General features: G+C 43.2%; 1 protein-coding gene and 1 long non-coding RNA gene across 3 annotated transcripts in view; one reads left to right on the top strand and one right to left on the bottom strand.

Annotated features, from left to right (window-relative positions):
* LOC140712407 (uncharacterized) overlaps positions 1-1,773 on the bottom strand; it is a 38,913-nt gene extending 37,140 nt beyond the window's left edge. Inside the window, exon 1 of the long non-coding RNA XR_012093990.1 lies at positions 1,075-1,773. This is a non-coding gene — a long non-coding RNA (uncharacterized lncRNA). The remainder of the gene's footprint in view (positions 1-1,074) is intronic.
* Positions 1,773-16,841, top strand: part of SLC16A9 (solute carrier family 16 member 9) — a 60,597-nt gene continuing 45,528 nt past the window's right edge. Inside the window, exon 1 of one of the 2 annotated variants that reach the window (XM_007963378.3) lies at positions 1,773-2,256. The gene's annotated coding sequence lies outside the window, so the exon portion shown is untranslated. Of the gene's footprint in view, positions 2,257-12,104; positions 12,268-16,841 lie in introns of those variants that run through there. The other variant, XM_007963379.3, reaches the window with a different exon arrangement.

Here is a 16,841-nt window from a genome sequence, read left to right on the forward strand (position 1 = left end):
AACATATTCATATACATTGATTGGTTTGAGCAACAATCAAGATAACATGGGCTCTAGTGCTTAGGAAGTATTTGAATCAAAGACAGACTTCCTAAAATTACCTTTCATTGGCAGGGTGTGGTGGCTCACACCTGTAATCTCAACACTTTGGAGGCCAAGGTGGTGGATCACTTGAGGTCAAGAGTTCAAGACCAGGCCAACATGGTGAAACCTCATATCTACTAAAAATACAAAAATTAGCCAGGTGTAGTGCTGCGTGCCTGTAATCCCAGCTACTCAGGAGGCTGAGGCAGGAGAATCGCTTGAACCTGGGAGGTGGAGGTTGCAATGAGCTGAGATCATGCCACTGCACTCTAGCCTGGCCAACAGAGCAAGACTCCATCTAAAAAAAAAATCTTTCATTGAAACATATAGAGAAAAGAACACAAATTATCAGTGTAGAGGTCAATGCATCACCACAAAGTGAACGCACTTGAGTAACCATAAACCAGGTAAAAAATACAGCCTAAGAATCCCCTATTGTGTTCCCTCTCCTCTTCGGAAGTAAGTTTTTTATGGTGTTGACAGTATAGCTTCTCCATTTTTCCTTCCAGAACTTATTCTTGGAACCGCCTTGCTCTCTTTCTGTTACTTTTCCCCCCTTCTCTTTTTCCTTCTTAGAACAAAACAAAATACTATTGACTGGCAGTGGTCATTCTCTTCCCTCTAACCTGAAAGTCAGTAAATTGAGTAGAAAGGACTGATGGGGGCAAAAGGACTGAACCTCCACCACATTTGTGCTGTAAGAAAACATGACATGGTTGCCTAGGCTCCACAGGTTTTTTAAACTCTCATCTCACACAGACTCCATGGTACAGGCAAGAGTCTTGTAATTTCATAGACAAGGAAATGGAGGCTCAGCAGCTTGATCAGCATTTCTGAAACCAACACTTTGCCAGGTGTAGAGTCTTCGTCTAGGCCAGGACCAGTGACTTTCAGTGTATAAAGGGAGTTCTCATCAAGGTGGTTGATGGCCCCAGTGTGGTGCGGCTTCCCAGAAAAACGCATACACAGAGAAACACAAAAAGTGCCTACCACTTTAGAGGGTTCCCACGGCTGGCGAACCACTGGTACCTCTGGACAGCCCCCAGCTGCTGCAGTGACTCTGAGGGATAAAACAGCCATCTGTATCCGCGCACAAGCCCATTACCTTTCAGCCAAAGAGAGTATTGCCAATGGTAGTATTGTTAGTGCAGTTCAACTGCAGGACAGACTGACGTCCTTAGAAGCAGCCTCTCTCTCTCTCTCACTCTCTCTCTCTCTCTCTCTCTCTCTCTCTCTCTCTCTGTGTGTGTGTGTGTGTGTATGCACCACGGAACGCCCTCCTTTCCCGCGGAGCTGTCACAAAGGACTTCACTTGGCATCCTCACTCCTCACTTCCCAGGATCACGGACTCCACAAAGTTCTGGTGCCCGTTTCTCCGGGACCACTGCCAGCTGAGCATACAGCTCCGGCCAGGAGGGCGCCAGTGGCCCCAGGAGCCAGGGAGACCAAGGACAACTTGCATTCATTTCTAGACCCCGGCTCCCCCGAAATGCGCACGGTCCTTGGCTGGCTCGGTCAGGGCACGTGGTGGGCGGCGGGGGCACAGCGGCGCCTGGGGACGCGCGTGTGTGCGCACCGAGAGGGCGCCTGGCCGACAGTGCCCACCTCTCTAGTGGCCTTAGTGGCTCCAGGCCTGGTAGGGCCGGGGCCGCGGCTGGGGCAGTGCCCTCCCTACTCCTGGTCCGGCCGGGAGCAGCGGGAGCAGGCGCAGCGCCCCTACCGCCCGCTTTTCCGCCTCCATCTCCTCCGCCGCCTCCTCCTCCTCCTTCCCCCAACCACCCGCGCAGTCACAACCGGTTCAGACTGGCCGGGGTGCCCCGCAAAGACAGACAAGGGAGAAAAAGACAACAGGGAAAACCCCGGGGAGGAGGAGGAGAAAGAGAAGGTGGAGCCCAGAGAAGGGGGCCGGCTCCCCAGCTCCATGTGGCGGCCGCCGCTGCGGGTCTGTGGGGGCAGAGGGCGGCGGCTCCCGGGGCCGCGCGTAGCGGGACCGATTGCCTAATACTCCGGCAGGGGCCGGGGCCGCAGCTGGCTCGGATAAATAGCCGCCCGGCGGGCCGGGAGCTGCACGGGAGAGCGGCGGCCGCGGCCCCCACCACACCACCAGCCCGGCCGCCCGGGGCATTGCGCCGGGTGCTGAGTACCGGAGGCCCCGCAGAGGCCGGGACTCAGGTAAAGGGCTGGAGCTTGTGGGGAGGGTTCCAAGGGAGGGCGCCCTGCGTCCTAGAGACAAGAAGTCACTCCGACTCCGAGCAGTAGGAGGGGGCGGTGGAGCAGCATGGAACGTGGCTTTTGTCTGGGGTGTATGCCGGGGGCTTCGAGTGTCCACGGTGCACCCGCCCCTCGCCTCCCCACTTTTTGATGGGCTACTTCTATAAAGTGGGCAGGTTTTCCCGGGAATCTGAAGGCGGCATTTTGCACGGAGTAGAAAGAGAGGGAGGGTGGTCCTGGGGCTGGTACGTTGGCCCCCCAGAGAGCTGCCCCTGGACTCCTGAGAGAGCTTCTAGGGCTGGCGGAAGAGCAGGGAGAGGTGCATGTGATGCAGGTGGGCCTCCATACCGAAAGGCCTCCAACTGCCTTGGTCGGGAGCGCAAGCAAGCAGGTGCTCCCGGAGGGTTGGAAGTTGGGGAGCCGGGGTTACTCCTGACCTACGTGGAGCGCAGCGCGCAGGGCCGGCGGATTCTGCACGCTGGCGCCAGGTTCAGCACCACCCGTCAGCCCTGGGCAAGCGCGGGAGCCCAGCCTTTGCCACCGCCGCAGGAGGCACCGGCACCGCGGCCACCTGGCTGCTCAGCCAGGACTTGGGAGGACTTGATGCTTAATGCCCCATCTTTGGTTCGCCCGAGGTAACCTGCTGTGGCTTCAGCAGCGCCCAGAGGCTTTCCAGAGAGCTGATAACCACGAACAAACTTGGCCGTCCAAAGCAAATCAATGCTTTACCTTGTTTTTGGGGTGCCTAGTCTGTCCAACACAAATTAGTCCGGAAGTTTAGTCAGGATTTACACTAAATATATTACTTATATAGTAAGTTATTCGATATAACATTTTTGATCAATTTTCTAGGCTACAGTTTTGATGTGTTTTTTAAAAAAATCTTGAATTAACTGAATAATAGTTCATATTGAAGGTGGATTCTCCCATTCCCTGCACCCAGAGTAGAATTTTCCGTTGTTCCACCAAATTTTGTAAATTGTTATGCCTTAACAGTTTCTTGTATTTGAGTTGGCTTCAGCTTTGAGAAATTCTTCAGGCAGGTTTAGGCAGAGGGCTGAGGAAGCTAGAGAAGATTCCGAAGGGAAAGGATGATCATTTGTTGCATGATTATAGCGTCTTTTAAAACTTCTAATAGGAAAATACTTACACTTTCCTGGACCAAATGCAGAGTAAAGCCATTTTCTATTATCTGTTGCAATAATTAATAATAAATATGTAAATGCAGAAAACATGGTTAATACCCAAATCATTGCCAGAAACCAGTCCCGCTCCCCACCACCTCAAAAAAAGTCCTCGGAAGTAGGAATTAGATAATAAAATAGCTTAACCTGCAATTTTGCAGCAACTCAGACTTTCAGCACCACCGATCCCCTAATAACATCCCTATTGGTTTCTTCCATTTTGTGTGTAGGCGAGTGGAATAACAAGTATCCTTCATATCCATAGGATGAGCATCCAGAGGAACCAAAGATATGGGGAGGTAGATCAAGACATTAGGAAATCTTTTCCGGCTTCTGACTTTGAGTCTGAAAAGGTGGTGTGAATTGGTTGGTGTCTGAATCTTTATCAGGACACATGGTGCTCTGGGGTGGATCTGGCCTTGCAACTCAAGCTAGAGGATGACAGCTACACAGCGTGGTCACATTTTCAAGTTTTACTTCCTTGCCCCAATCTTTCAAACCCCTAATTAATTAATTAGGTAATAAAAATGGTATATATTTATGATGCACACAACATGATGTTTTGAAATAGTAATACCTTGTAGAATGGCCCAACTAACATAATTAACCTATGTATTACCTCACATTTTTATCTTTTTTTTTTTTTTTGGTGTGGTGAGAACACTTTCAGTCTACCATCTTAACGATTTTGAAAATACAATACATTGTTATTAACTATAGTCACTATGTTGCACAATAGATCTCTTGAACTTATTGCTCCTATCTAACTGAAATTTTGTATCCTTTGACAAACATCTCTTTACCCCAACCCTAGCTACTGGTAACCAGGGTTCTACTCTCTTCTCTGAGTTCAACCATTTTAGATTCAAGTCTCCCTCCCCTCCCCTCCCCTGCCCTGCCCTCTCCTTCCCTCTTTTCTTCTCTTTCTTTTCTCTCTGTCTGTCTCTTTCTTCTCACTGCAGCCTCGACTTCACCAGGCTTAGGTGATCCTCTCACCTCAGCCTCCCGAGTAGCTGGGACTACAAGCGTGTGCCACCACACCCAGCTAATTTTTGTGTTTTTTGTAGAGATGGGGTTTTGCCATGTTTCCCAAGCTGGATTACAGGCATGAGCCACTGTGCCCGGCCGATTTCCTTCTTTTTTTCCCCTTTTTTTTGAGATGGAGTTTCACTCTGTTTTTTGAGACAGAGTTTTGCTCTTGTCACCCAGGCTGGAGTGCAGTGGCGCAATCTTGGCTTACTGCAACCTCTGCCTCCCGGGTTCCAGCAGTTCTCCTGCCTCAGCTTCCCGAGTAGCTGGCATTACAGGTCCGTGCCACCATGCCTGGCTAATTTTTTTGTATTTTTAGTAGAGATGGGGTTTCACCATGCTGGCCAGGCTGGTCTCGAACTCCTGACCTCAGGTGATCCACCCGCCTTGGCCTCCCAAAGTGCTGGGATTACAGGCATGAGCCACCACGCCTGACTGATTTCCTTCTTTTTCAAATCTGAATTAGTCTCCTATTGTGTGTGTGTGTGTATCACATTTCTTTATCCATTCATCCACTCATAGACATTTAGGTTGATTCCATATCTTGGCTATGGTGAATGATGCTGCAAGGATCATGGAAATGCAGCTGTCTCTTCAATATAATGCTTTCCTTTCCTTTGGGTATATAGTGAGATTGCTGGATCATATGGTAATTCTATTTTTAATTTTTCTGAGGAACCACCATATTGTTTTCCATCATGGCTTTCCAAGATAGTATCACTTAATGACTTCGACTTTAATTAATGATTGCAAAAAATGTATATATTTTGAGCTACTTAGCCTTTTCTTTGGGAGGTTCTTGGCAGACACCAAAGTAACCCTTATGGATGATGAGATTGAACTATAACAAAAAACCAAGTTCAAAAAAAAAGAAAGAACACATGGTCCCTGCCTCCAAATGTTTAGTGAGAAAAATAGACTTACAAATATCTGTATTACAAGATAGTATAAATGGAGTCATAGGGTAGCAACATCAATAGTGTGCTACTGAATGACAAAGAAAAGGAGAGGTTCATTCAAGGCTAAGTATGAAGAAAAGTTGTGGGGTGGGTGTAGCAATTTAGCTGGGACTTGAAGAAGGAAGAGGATTTCCTTGATGGAAAAGAGGCCTACTGGTACAAGAGAATAGCATAGAGATAAGGAAGTCTAGTGTGTTTACAGGAAGCAAAGCAGTTTGGAGTAGCTGAAGCCTGGAATTTAAGACAGATAAGGCTGGGACGTGGGATGGGGCTAGATCATAGAGACTATGGCATGTCATGCTAAGAAATTAAAATGTGACTGAACATTATTGGTGTATTTACATAAACAGTGTCAACATCCTTAACTGTACTTTTTGCTTTTAATTTCAGTTTTATGAATTTCCTTCTCAAATAAGTAGTTGATTAAAATCTCAATATTTACTTCCTATCAGTTACTTTCAATCAATAAAAGAATAATGTGTTCCTAATATCCTTCAATGCTTTATCTAAATCCAACAGTGTTTTACCCTCAAACCTGCATTCCGATGATATGAATAGCTCTTAGCTTGATTAAAACTCTTTGGATTGGAAAACACTTCCACTTTCCTGGGGCAATAAGCAGAGTATAGTCATTTTCTATTCTCTGTTGCAATCATTAATAATAATAATAATTAATGTTTATTAAACATGTTATGCCAAGGGAGCCACATAGCCTTATGTTATCTAGGGAGGCGTTATTTTGATCTTAGACTAAGAATTTTTACAAGGTCACACAACTAAGTAAATGGACCAGAGCCTGTCCTTTGAACTATTGTACTAACATGTAACAGGGGCGTAGTGTATGATAATTATTATTAATATTAGTTAGAAACTGTGCCTGATTCCTGTAGCAGAACTGTTTCTCTGTTTTTCTCTTTGCATCATCATTTTCATCATTCAGATTAATTTTACCTTACATGTTCAGTGACGGGACGTATTTTAATGTTTTAATACACCTTTAAACTACTCATGGGATCTTGTACTTTTATGACCCACCCAAAAGAAACTCTTAAACTCTGAGAAGAGACAGGATGTGGGATGAAAAAAAAATGTTAGCAAAAGTGATAGCACTAAATGTGAAGACCAGGCCTTCCAGATTCTCTGGAAGAATGTTGATTACCAATATTCTCACGATTCCCAATAAACTCCCCAAATCACCAGATCTTTTTGCATTTCAGCATCCCATATATTTTTCTGTGTGTCTTGATTTTTTTTTATTATGAAAGTAATACAGTAAACATACTACTTTGTACATGACCTTCTAAAGTATGTATTTAGACAACAGATCAAACATCACATGATCATGTATAAATTGTGTACAACATTTGCTAACTGAAAGAATACATCAGTGTTGTTATTATCATAGATTTCCTCACCAGAACACTACTCTCAGGCCAAGCTCTGCAGGAGAGGGTTGTGTGGAGTAGAGAGAAGCTGAAATGAGAACCCGGCAGTCCAGTGACCCTGGTAACAGTGTGGGACACAGGGAGATGATGATACCAATGGATCTCAGTTTCTGGCCCTCGCTCTGCCTAAATTTAACTCTGTTACATCTCTATTTTTGTATTTACTTTGTTAAATATTTGGACCTTTCCATCTTTTCTCAGACTCTGAGTGGTTTACCGATCCTGCTATTTTCACTTTTGAGTTTGAGAGTAGGACTTAGAAATAGATGACTCTTCACTGGATTGGTGAGTAAAGGATCCCAAAACTGTTCTCTCCTTCAGCATGGCGTCTCTCAACTTCAGTTTCCTCATGGGTGGATTAAGGGATTGAATAAGATTAGTGGTGGCAATCACAATCTTCACAAGGTTTACCCAGATGAGACAGGCATCATAAATGAGCAAAGAAGACTGGGGGCAGTGGTTGGGTAGTAGGTGTGTGAAGCTGTGGGGGATAGCACAGGTGAAACTAAATGCAAGGCAACCTTAGTCCTGTGGTCAAGGAGATATTAGGGAGTGGAAGGACCTGGAGAGAAAATGCCTCATCCAATGAGAGCCAGACTTACTCAGTTCCAGTTAATCGTTATGGAAGAATGAGGGCCTAGTGTTACCAGACCTTTCAATGTTTTGAGAGAATCCTGAAATTCAGATTTTTATGTGAAATCTTCTAGTGTTAAAACATCAGCAATTTGGCCGGGCACGGTGGCTCACACCTGTAATCCCAGCACTTTGGGAGGCACAGGCAGGCAGATCACGAGGTTGGGAGATCAAGACCATCCTGGCTAACAGGACAAAACCCTGTCTCTACTAAAAAAATACAAAAAGAATTAGCCAGGCATGGTGGCAGGCGTCTGTAGTCCCAGCTACTTGGGAGGCTGAAGCAGAATGACATGAACCCGGCAGGCAGAACTTGCAGTGAGCCAAGATCGTGCCACTGCACTCCAGCCTGGGTGACAGACCAAGACTCTGTCTCAAAAAAATAAAAATAAAAATAAAAAGATAATCAGCAATTCATTCAAATTTGCTAAAAAAAAACAAAACCAAAAATGTTGCGCCTGCCAAACAAAACACATTAAGAGATCAGATTTGGCCTGAGTGGTGTCAAAGTTTCCAGAATTCCTTCTGGCTTCAGACTTGGGTGATCCTATATAACCTATTTCTTCCCCTTTTGCTAAAACAGATGGTAGTACTCCCAGTATCCAAATTATGACAGCTTTAGAGGAGCTCTTTGGCAAATGCTAGACTTTGAAAAATCTACAAGGCCTTGAAGGTTAAAATATATTCTTTTTTCATAGCAGCACTATTGATAAAATTCAGAGGCTTCCTACCACGGGAGGCCATGGTAGGAGAATTGCTTCAGCCCAGCAGTTCGAGACCAGCTTGGGTATCACAGTAAGACTTCGTCTCTACAAAAAATAAAAAATTAGCTGGTTGTAGTGGCACCTGCCTGTAGACCTAGCTATTTGGGAAGCTGAGGTAACAGGATCATTTGAGCTTGGAAGGTCAAGGCTGCAGTGATGACCTGTGATTGCACCACTGTACCCCCAGCCTGGGCAACACAGCAAGGACCTGTCTCAAAAAATCAGAGGCTCCAGAAGTTAATTACCTGTATTTATTGTCCCTTTCAGGAACAATTAGTGTGATTTAATTCCAAGATTCAGAACTGCTCCTCTAAATATTTTACTTCCTGTTCTGTCTTTCCATCTCAATGTGAAAGAATCAATTTTGGTTTCCACTTGGATGAGGTATATTTATATGCTTGGCTTATGGTGTTCAGATAAAGAAATCTTCATTGTCTTTAACTCAGCAATATTTCACCACATATTCTGTCCCTCTTCCTTAACAGAGCTATCTGGGGATGTTCTTGAATTTCAGCTAGATGAATCAATTAAGTGGTTTCACTTTTAGAAGTTAATATGGCAATTTAGATTTTTTTAAAAAGCTATTTATATGGATCCAAAAAATAAAAAGGTAAACATAATGAATGGATTTGCAGTGAAATTCTTTAATACAAGTGTGTTTTTAAGGCTGGGTTGCTTGGATTTGACTGGCTGGGATGTGTTATTTGCTTTAGGTCAATGAGCTATTCTACAAACAAGTGGACCTGACTTTAACTTAAAGTTCAGAGCAGATGTTGACAATGAGAAGGAAGCATCTGAGTACATAAAACAAGAATGACGTGTTCAGAGAAACCACATACCTTACTGTGACTGAGCTGACTACAGAGGACAAACAACAGGCTCTGAATGACAGTTCTGAGCCATGATTTGCCCTTGTCCCAATAATAAGTCAACCCCACCCTTCCACATCAGAGAGTATGTTAACCGTCACTGAATGTTTGACATTTAAAACTGAATCGGAAAGAATCAGGTAATTATTTGATCATTTCAGCCCTGTCATCTGATGTTATATTGGTAAAAGATTTGGATTTTAAGTTTTTTACTCATGTATTCAGCTAGCTTTTCAGATTCAGTGGTGGAAACAGACTCTAAGCTCCGGAGAGGAAGGGGCCACATCTCCTTCACCCCACAATGCCTTCTAAATGCACTCAATTCATTTTGTTGAATGAAAGATATTTGATTAGTCATTTGAATATATAGGAGATTTAGGTAAGTAGGCTTTCAATGAATTCATTCATTCATTTCATACAGATTTGTTGAGCTTTCCCTATGTGCCAATCATAATTCTTAGTGCTAGGCATATGGGATAGACTTGTGGGCTAGTCCCTTAACAAATAACAATGTATTATAATAAATGTTGTAGCAGGGATGCTTAAATTGGTGTGAGACCTTGGAGGAGGAATGACTGATGTAGAGTTTCATGGATGGCATCAAGATGAGAGAAACATTTGGGCTCAGTCTTGAAGGAAGAGTAGAAATTGGAGAAAGGCATTCCAGCTGCCTCCACCTACTAACAGGAACTGAAGAGTCAAAGCTTGGACAAGGGAGGGAGCATGCTAAAATGCTGAGTCATGAACTGTGGGTTGGGGGACACAGATTTGTGGGATATCCTAGCGTTACAGTAGACTTTTAGAAGAAAGAATCAGGTAACTGGCTACTTATTTAAAGATCTGGATATCTGATGTCATATGGACAAAACATGGTTTTATAAAATCAATGTTTTCATTTTTGTTTATAATTTTTGAATAACATTATAGTTTTAGTGATGGACGACTGTAAGCGTCATGAGGGCAAGAATGATTGTCATTGATTTCTTAGTGTCCTTTTGTAATTAATGAAATAACTTGTGCTCTGCTAATGGGTAAATTGTGGGTGATAAGGAACCATGGAAGAATTTGAAAACTTGGAAGCAGAATTGAGATGACCAGAGAGCCGTGGTTTAGGAAGATCCATCTGGCAGCAGCTTGGCAGATGCCCTACAGCAGGGAGACAGTGTAAGCTGAGGGATCCATCTGTAGGCAGTTGTGATGCTCTAGGCATTCGCAGAAAAGATGGAGAGGAAGAGTCTGATTGCAGAACTCTTTGGGGGACCCTGGTATGCTGGAGACGAGGGGCTGGGATTCAAGGAAGAGCTGGAATGCAATGAAGTCAGGCTGTGTGCTTGGGCAAATGCAATTATGGTCATGACAGTTTTCCAGATAAAATTCAGGAGGAGAAGTTAAGAATTGAGTTTGAGGGGCCTGGGCACATCCAGTTGAGATCTTGACATGGAAAATGGTGAAAAATTGGTTAGAAATGTGGATCTAGAGTTCTGAAGAGCGGTCAGGTGCTGAGGATGGAGACTTCAGACTTCTTGCTTGAGTATCTGTGATCAGTTGGTGGCCTTTGAGAGAGCCTGGGAGAGTCTTGTGGGAGTGGGCTCACGAAAGCAAGGGGGCAGTGGTTCGTAAAAACAGAGAAGTAAACAGTGTCAAGAATGAGGAGGCTGTGCTGACGAACAGTGAGGAGGCAGGAAATGCCATAGTGAAAATACTTTTTCTTGTTTGAATGCATCAGAAGCCAGAAATCACTGAGTAGAGGAATGATGAGAAGGTGAGGAAGCAGAGGTAGGGAGAGTACCGTTTCCTGTTTTTCTAAGAAAACCTTTGAAAGATGCAACTACAGTAACAAGATCTAACACTTACTAAATAGTTACTTTATGCCAAACTCCTTGCCTGTGCTTCATAGCCAGGCTTGAAATCCCCTGTAGGTTTTAGCATATGCTTGGATGGATGCTAGAAACGTGCTCATGTGAAATACAAACTTAAAATGGGGTTCTTCATTTGCTTTTTGCTGCACATTGAATTACCCACCTTTTTTTGAAAACTGGTTTTGAAAGGGAGATCCTAGAAGTCTTTGGGATAAGGAAGGGGTCTCTGAACTGGGGAAAGAGCAGCAAACTGGGGTATGAAGAATGCAAAGATGAACTTGATTGTGCAGTGCTTAAGAGAAAAAGCCATTTGTCAGCTTTCATTCTACCAACAGGTACCCTAATAACTGTGCTGCAACATCTGGAAAGGGGGTGCTAACCAGCTATATGGTTTCCTGATTTGAGGAGAAAAGGAAAGAAGGAAAGTGGGATGGAAGGAAGAAAGGGAAGGAAAGACAGGAAACAAAAGCAAACCTTGTTTGGACTTCAGTGCCTCTTGATTTTGTCTTTTTTTGGCTGTCAGTGACCTGGGAGCTTTTCAGTGATCTAAAAGCAGCCTATGATTGTCATTCTGGTCTTTCCTCACTAAGACTTCCTTCTTCCTATTTGCTGACTTTTCTTTCCATCAGGAAATTATTCTACGAGATGTTAAAAATGTCATTTCCATATCATATTATTATTTTTGGGTGAGGGGAGAGATGTGATACTAGTATGTGTGTGTATGTGTGTTTTAAGTGCAGTTGAACCTGAAATAATGAAAACCTAGAACCAAGTATCTAACAGAAGATGTGCTATTGTGGCAGGGAAGGAGGAGAGTCGAGGATGTTCTGGCCAGAGGTCTTTATAGGGAAAGTACCTTAAAGATTTTGGGGGGAGCTATAGGAGGATAAAAAATAACTTTTTGTGACTACTAATTATATCTAAAGGTATTAAAAAAGAAAACAGTGATACTTTATATTCAGATTACTATGTGCCAGGCACTGGGCTAAATGCTTTACAGAAATTAACTCTCATAATTATTACCACAATCTGATGAGGTAAATACTGCCATTGCCCTCACTTTTCAGATGAAGAAAAAGAGGCACAGAGCTATTTAAGTAACTTGCTGAAGGTCACACTCTTCGCTGGTACCAGGCTGTGATGTACACTCAGGTTAATCAGGACACCAGCCAATGTGCTTATTCCTTACGTGAAATTTTCTGGAATAGATGTTCTCATGTACTCATAGATGTAAGTATCTGTGTGTGTACTTGTATGAGACTGTAGTTATTGAAAACACAGAGAAGTGGAAATTCAACCAGCCATTCTTGTGAACCACATAATACCTTTACCAAATGATCACAGCCTCTCTTGTGCTACCTTTCCCACACTGAGAGGTTGTTTTGTTAATTTGAGCAAATTAATAGGTGACAGTCATTATCCTGACAGCCTTATAATTATTGTCATACACACCATTATCTTTGTTAGAATCTTCTCGGGTTTTCCTGCCAGCCCCATGCCTGTTCTGTTGGGGACTGTGGAAAAAGCAGAACTGGGGAAAGAGCAGAACACTGGGTTGTGAAAAATGCCAAGATAAACTCAACTGTGCAGTGCTTAAGAGACAAAGTGTTGTAATCCCAGCACTTTGGGAGGCTGAGGCAGGTGGATCAACTGAGGTCAGGAGTTCGAGACAAGCCCGGCCAATATGGTGAAACCCCATCTCTACTAAAAATACAAAAAAAAAAAAAAAAAAAAACTAGCCAGGCATTTCGGCGGATGCCTGTAATCCCAGCTACTTGAGAGGCTGAGACAGGAGAATTGCTTGAACCTGGGAGGTGGAGGTTGCAGGGAGCCAAGATCGCGCCATTGCACTCTAGCCTGGGTGACAAGAGTGAAACTGTCTCCGAAAAAAAGAAAAAAATAAAAAGAGACAAAGTGTTGACTTTTGTCATCTGAGTGTGGCTTGGACACAAAGAATTGGGGCAAGTATCTGGGCATTGACTGCCCAGAGATTCTTGGAGCTGCTCCTCCCGGGTCTTTTCCTTGGCTACTGCACAGCAGAAGGGTGGCATTTTGGGTGGTTGAACCTGTGCTTGGCTATTTGGGACAATGGGAAAGAGATGGAAGAAGACTTTTCTCTCTTCTGGCTGGCAGTGGTGTGTTCTTGCCCTTTCTGGAGCTACAAGGGTGAAACTGTGCTCATTCTCTAGCCAGAGACCAGCCAACAGATTCTGGGGATTTGCCACATCGAAGTGTGGGGTTAATAGCATTGCCACCGCCAGTGGGGACAGCATCAAATGCAGCAAGTCAAGGAGCAGGCAGCTGTACATTCCTTTGGTCTTCCTCTATGGTCCAGTGTGCTTAGGAAAAAAAGTCGTATTCTCCTGAAAGAATCTATTTATTCTGCTCTTTTGTTTTATAAAGTTTTGTTTAAGTGTTCTAAGTATTAAGAAATAACTAAAGATTTAAAAGTTTTAAAAGCCCTATGTTTCTAAACGATTCAGTAACTGGTTGTTGTTCTAGAATTCTGGAGTAACCAGTAACTACTCCCTAGACAATGGCTATGAAATTACCAGAAATCCCTTAAGTTCCAGATTCTTCAATACCAGAAAAAAATCCTAAAGTTGTGAAAGTAATAGCTCACATTTATTAAGCATTTTTTTTTTTTTACTACATGCCTAGCAGTGAGCTTTGAATTTGCAACCCACTCGTATCCTATTTTACAAATGAGAAAACAGGCTCAAAGCCAACAAGCAATTGGCTTAAAATCCCATGCTAAGTAGCACAGACTGGACCAGAACTCAGATACAAACTTGATTTAAAAAGCGTCTGATCTTAACCATTACTCAGTTCCTATCGTTCTGGAACCAAATACTAGAAAAATGTGCCTTCTTCCTATCTACCCCATCTTGATGGTAAGACTAAGAAGAATAAAGGAAAGCTAGGAAGTAATTGAAAAAATTGTTAACTTGCTTAAAATAGTTTTCTGTTTTCTCCTTCCTCCATGTATGTGTACCTAAAGCAGCCCAAGGTCACTGATGTTGACCTCAGAAACCCTGAATTTATGTTTTATTCTCATTGTTCAGATTCCTCTTTCATGATGTTTAGGCATTCCTGCACTTGAAGAGAAGTTTTGCTCTGTTGCTCCTTTGTTTGAGGAGCTATAATACCAATGAAGTAAGCAACACCTAATTTCCTGATTTTGTTTCCCTCACACAAACCTGTTACTAGGTTAAAAATTTGGGTGTAGGTATAGGTGGGGAGAGTGGATGTGGGTAGGGAGGAGGGCCTTTGACCCGGTATGTGGGCTCATATTTATGAAAAGTCTCATAGAGTTGTTAATTTTATCTCTAAGTCAGGGGATATATTTGGTCATTGTAACTGTGTGTTTATAGCATTCATCTTTTAAAAAGTAAGTTGCCAAGACCAGCTTCGTTGGGGAGACCCTAACCCAGCAGCACTAGAGGAATTAAAGACACACACACAGAAATATAGAGGTGTGAAGTGGGAAATCAAGGGTCTCACAGCCTTCAGAGCTGACAGCCCCGAACAGAGATTTACCCACATGTTTATTAACAGTAAGCCAGTCATTAGCATAGTTTCTTTAGATTTTAGATTAACTAAAAGTATCCCTTATGGGAAACAAGGGGATGGGCTAGTTATCTGCAGCAGGAGCATGTCCTTAAGGCACAGACCGCTTATGCTATTGTTTGTGGTTTAAGAATGCCTTTAAGTGGTTTTCCGCCCTGGGTGGGCCAGGTGTTCCTTGCCCTCATTCCGGTAAACCCACAACCTTCCAGCGTGGGCGTCATGGCCATCATGAACATGTCACAGTACTGCAGAGATTTTGTTTATGTCCAGTTTTGGGGCCAGTTTATGGCCAGATTTTGGGGGGTCTGTTCCCAACAAGATTTATCGTGTTATAACTTACATCCAGTAAAATTCAACAATTATAAGCATACAGTATGATGAGTTTTGACAAATTCACATGGTCAGGGTTTACATTAATTTTTTTGGATTTATTAAATTATAAATTACATATAATTCACTTATTTAAAGTGTATAGCTCCCTTGATGGCTTTAGTATATTTAGAGTAGTACAACCATCACTACAATCAATTTTAGAGCATTTTCATCACCCCTGAAAGAAACCTCATATACATTAGCAGTCACTCCCTATTTCTCCCTACCCCAAAACCTCCCAGCCCTAGGCAGCCACTAATCTGCTTTCTGTCTCTACAGATGTGCCCGTTCTGGACATTTCACATAGGTGGAGTCATACAATATGTGGTCTCTTTCAATTACGTTTTCTCACTTAGCTTAAGGTTTTTAAGGTTATAAATGTTGTTGCATGTATAAGTATTTCATCCCTTTTTATTGCTGAATAATAGTCCATTGTGTAGATGGAGTCTCGCTCTGTGACCCAGGTTGGAGTGCAGTGGCACCATCTCAGCTCATTGCAACCTCCACTTCCTGGGTTTAAGCGGTTCTCCTGTCGCAGCCTCCCGTGTAGCTGAGATTATAGGCACCCGCCAACAGAGCTGGCTAATTTTTGTGTTTTTAGTAGAGACGGGGTTTTACCATGTTGGCCAGGCTGGTCTTAAACTCCTGGCCTCAAATAATCCGCCCACCTTGTCCTCCCAAAGTGCTGGAATTACAGGCATGAGCCATTGCACCTGGCTGAATATTTAGTATATTTAATGTATTCTATCTATAGTCTATCTTAATATGTAGACTATTTTCTGTATATGTTCATCACTGTTTGGCTAATAGCATTAATTTTTAAGATGTAGATATTTAACCAAAACCTTGGTTTTCATGTCCTCTTTTACGTTGTCTTTCAATATTTAGTATGCTAGTAGTCAGTCTTGACTTCTGAGACAATCTGATCAAGGCCATCACAACTGGATTTACAGTTGTACTAAAATTATTATCTGGAGGCTGGGCACAGTGGCTCATGCCTTTGATCCCAACACTTTGGGAGGCCGAGGCAGGCGGATCACGAGGTCAGGAGATTGAGACCATCCTGGCTAACATGGTGAAACCCTGTCTCTACTAAAAATACCAAAAAAAATTTGCCAGTCATGGTCGTGGGTGCCTGTAGTCCCAGCTACTCGGGAGGCTGGGGCCGGAGAATGGAGTGAACCTGGGACACGGAGCTTGCAGTGAGCCAAGATCGCGCCACCACACTCCAGCCTGGATGACAGAGCAAGACTCCATCTCAAAAAAAAAACAAAACAAAAAAAGTATATATATCATTTGGAGTTCACCCCCTGGAATAGCTATTTCAAACTGTAGAAAATGCTTATAGAATTGTGTGTGTATATACACACACACACACACAAACACACACACAGAATGAAGATGACTCAATATGATTTTACAAAGAGTTTTAATACTTTAGAAGCACAACAGGGTGGATTCTTTTTCTTTTCCTTAAAAACCGATGTTGATATATAACTATATTTATTTGACCTTAGAAGAGAAATGATACACTGACATTTTGAAATGTCATTGGAAAGTGCCAAAATTAAGTCACTGGTGACTATAACTTTTAAAGGACTTACGTTAGTGTTAACGTGATGGCATTTGCTAATATATAAATCAACAAAGAGAGTAGTTTTACCTGACAGTTTAGGTCTTTGACCCAGAGAAGACTTATTTTTTTATTTTTATTTTTTAATTCTTTTTTTTGAGACGGAGTCTCGCTCTGTCACCCAGGCTGGAGTGCAGTGGCCGGATCTCAGCTCACAGCAAGCTCCGCCTCCCGGGTTCACGCCATTCTCCTGCCTTCGCCTCCCGAGTAGCTGGGATTACAGACGCCC

This window comes from Chlorocebus sabaeus, chromosome 9 (genome assembly GCF_047675955.1).
Source record: "Chlorocebus sabaeus isolate Y175 chromosome 9, mChlSab1.0.hap1, whole genome shotgun sequence".
NCBI lineage: Eukaryota > Metazoa > Chordata > Mammalia > Primates > Cercopithecidae > Chlorocebus > Chlorocebus sabaeus.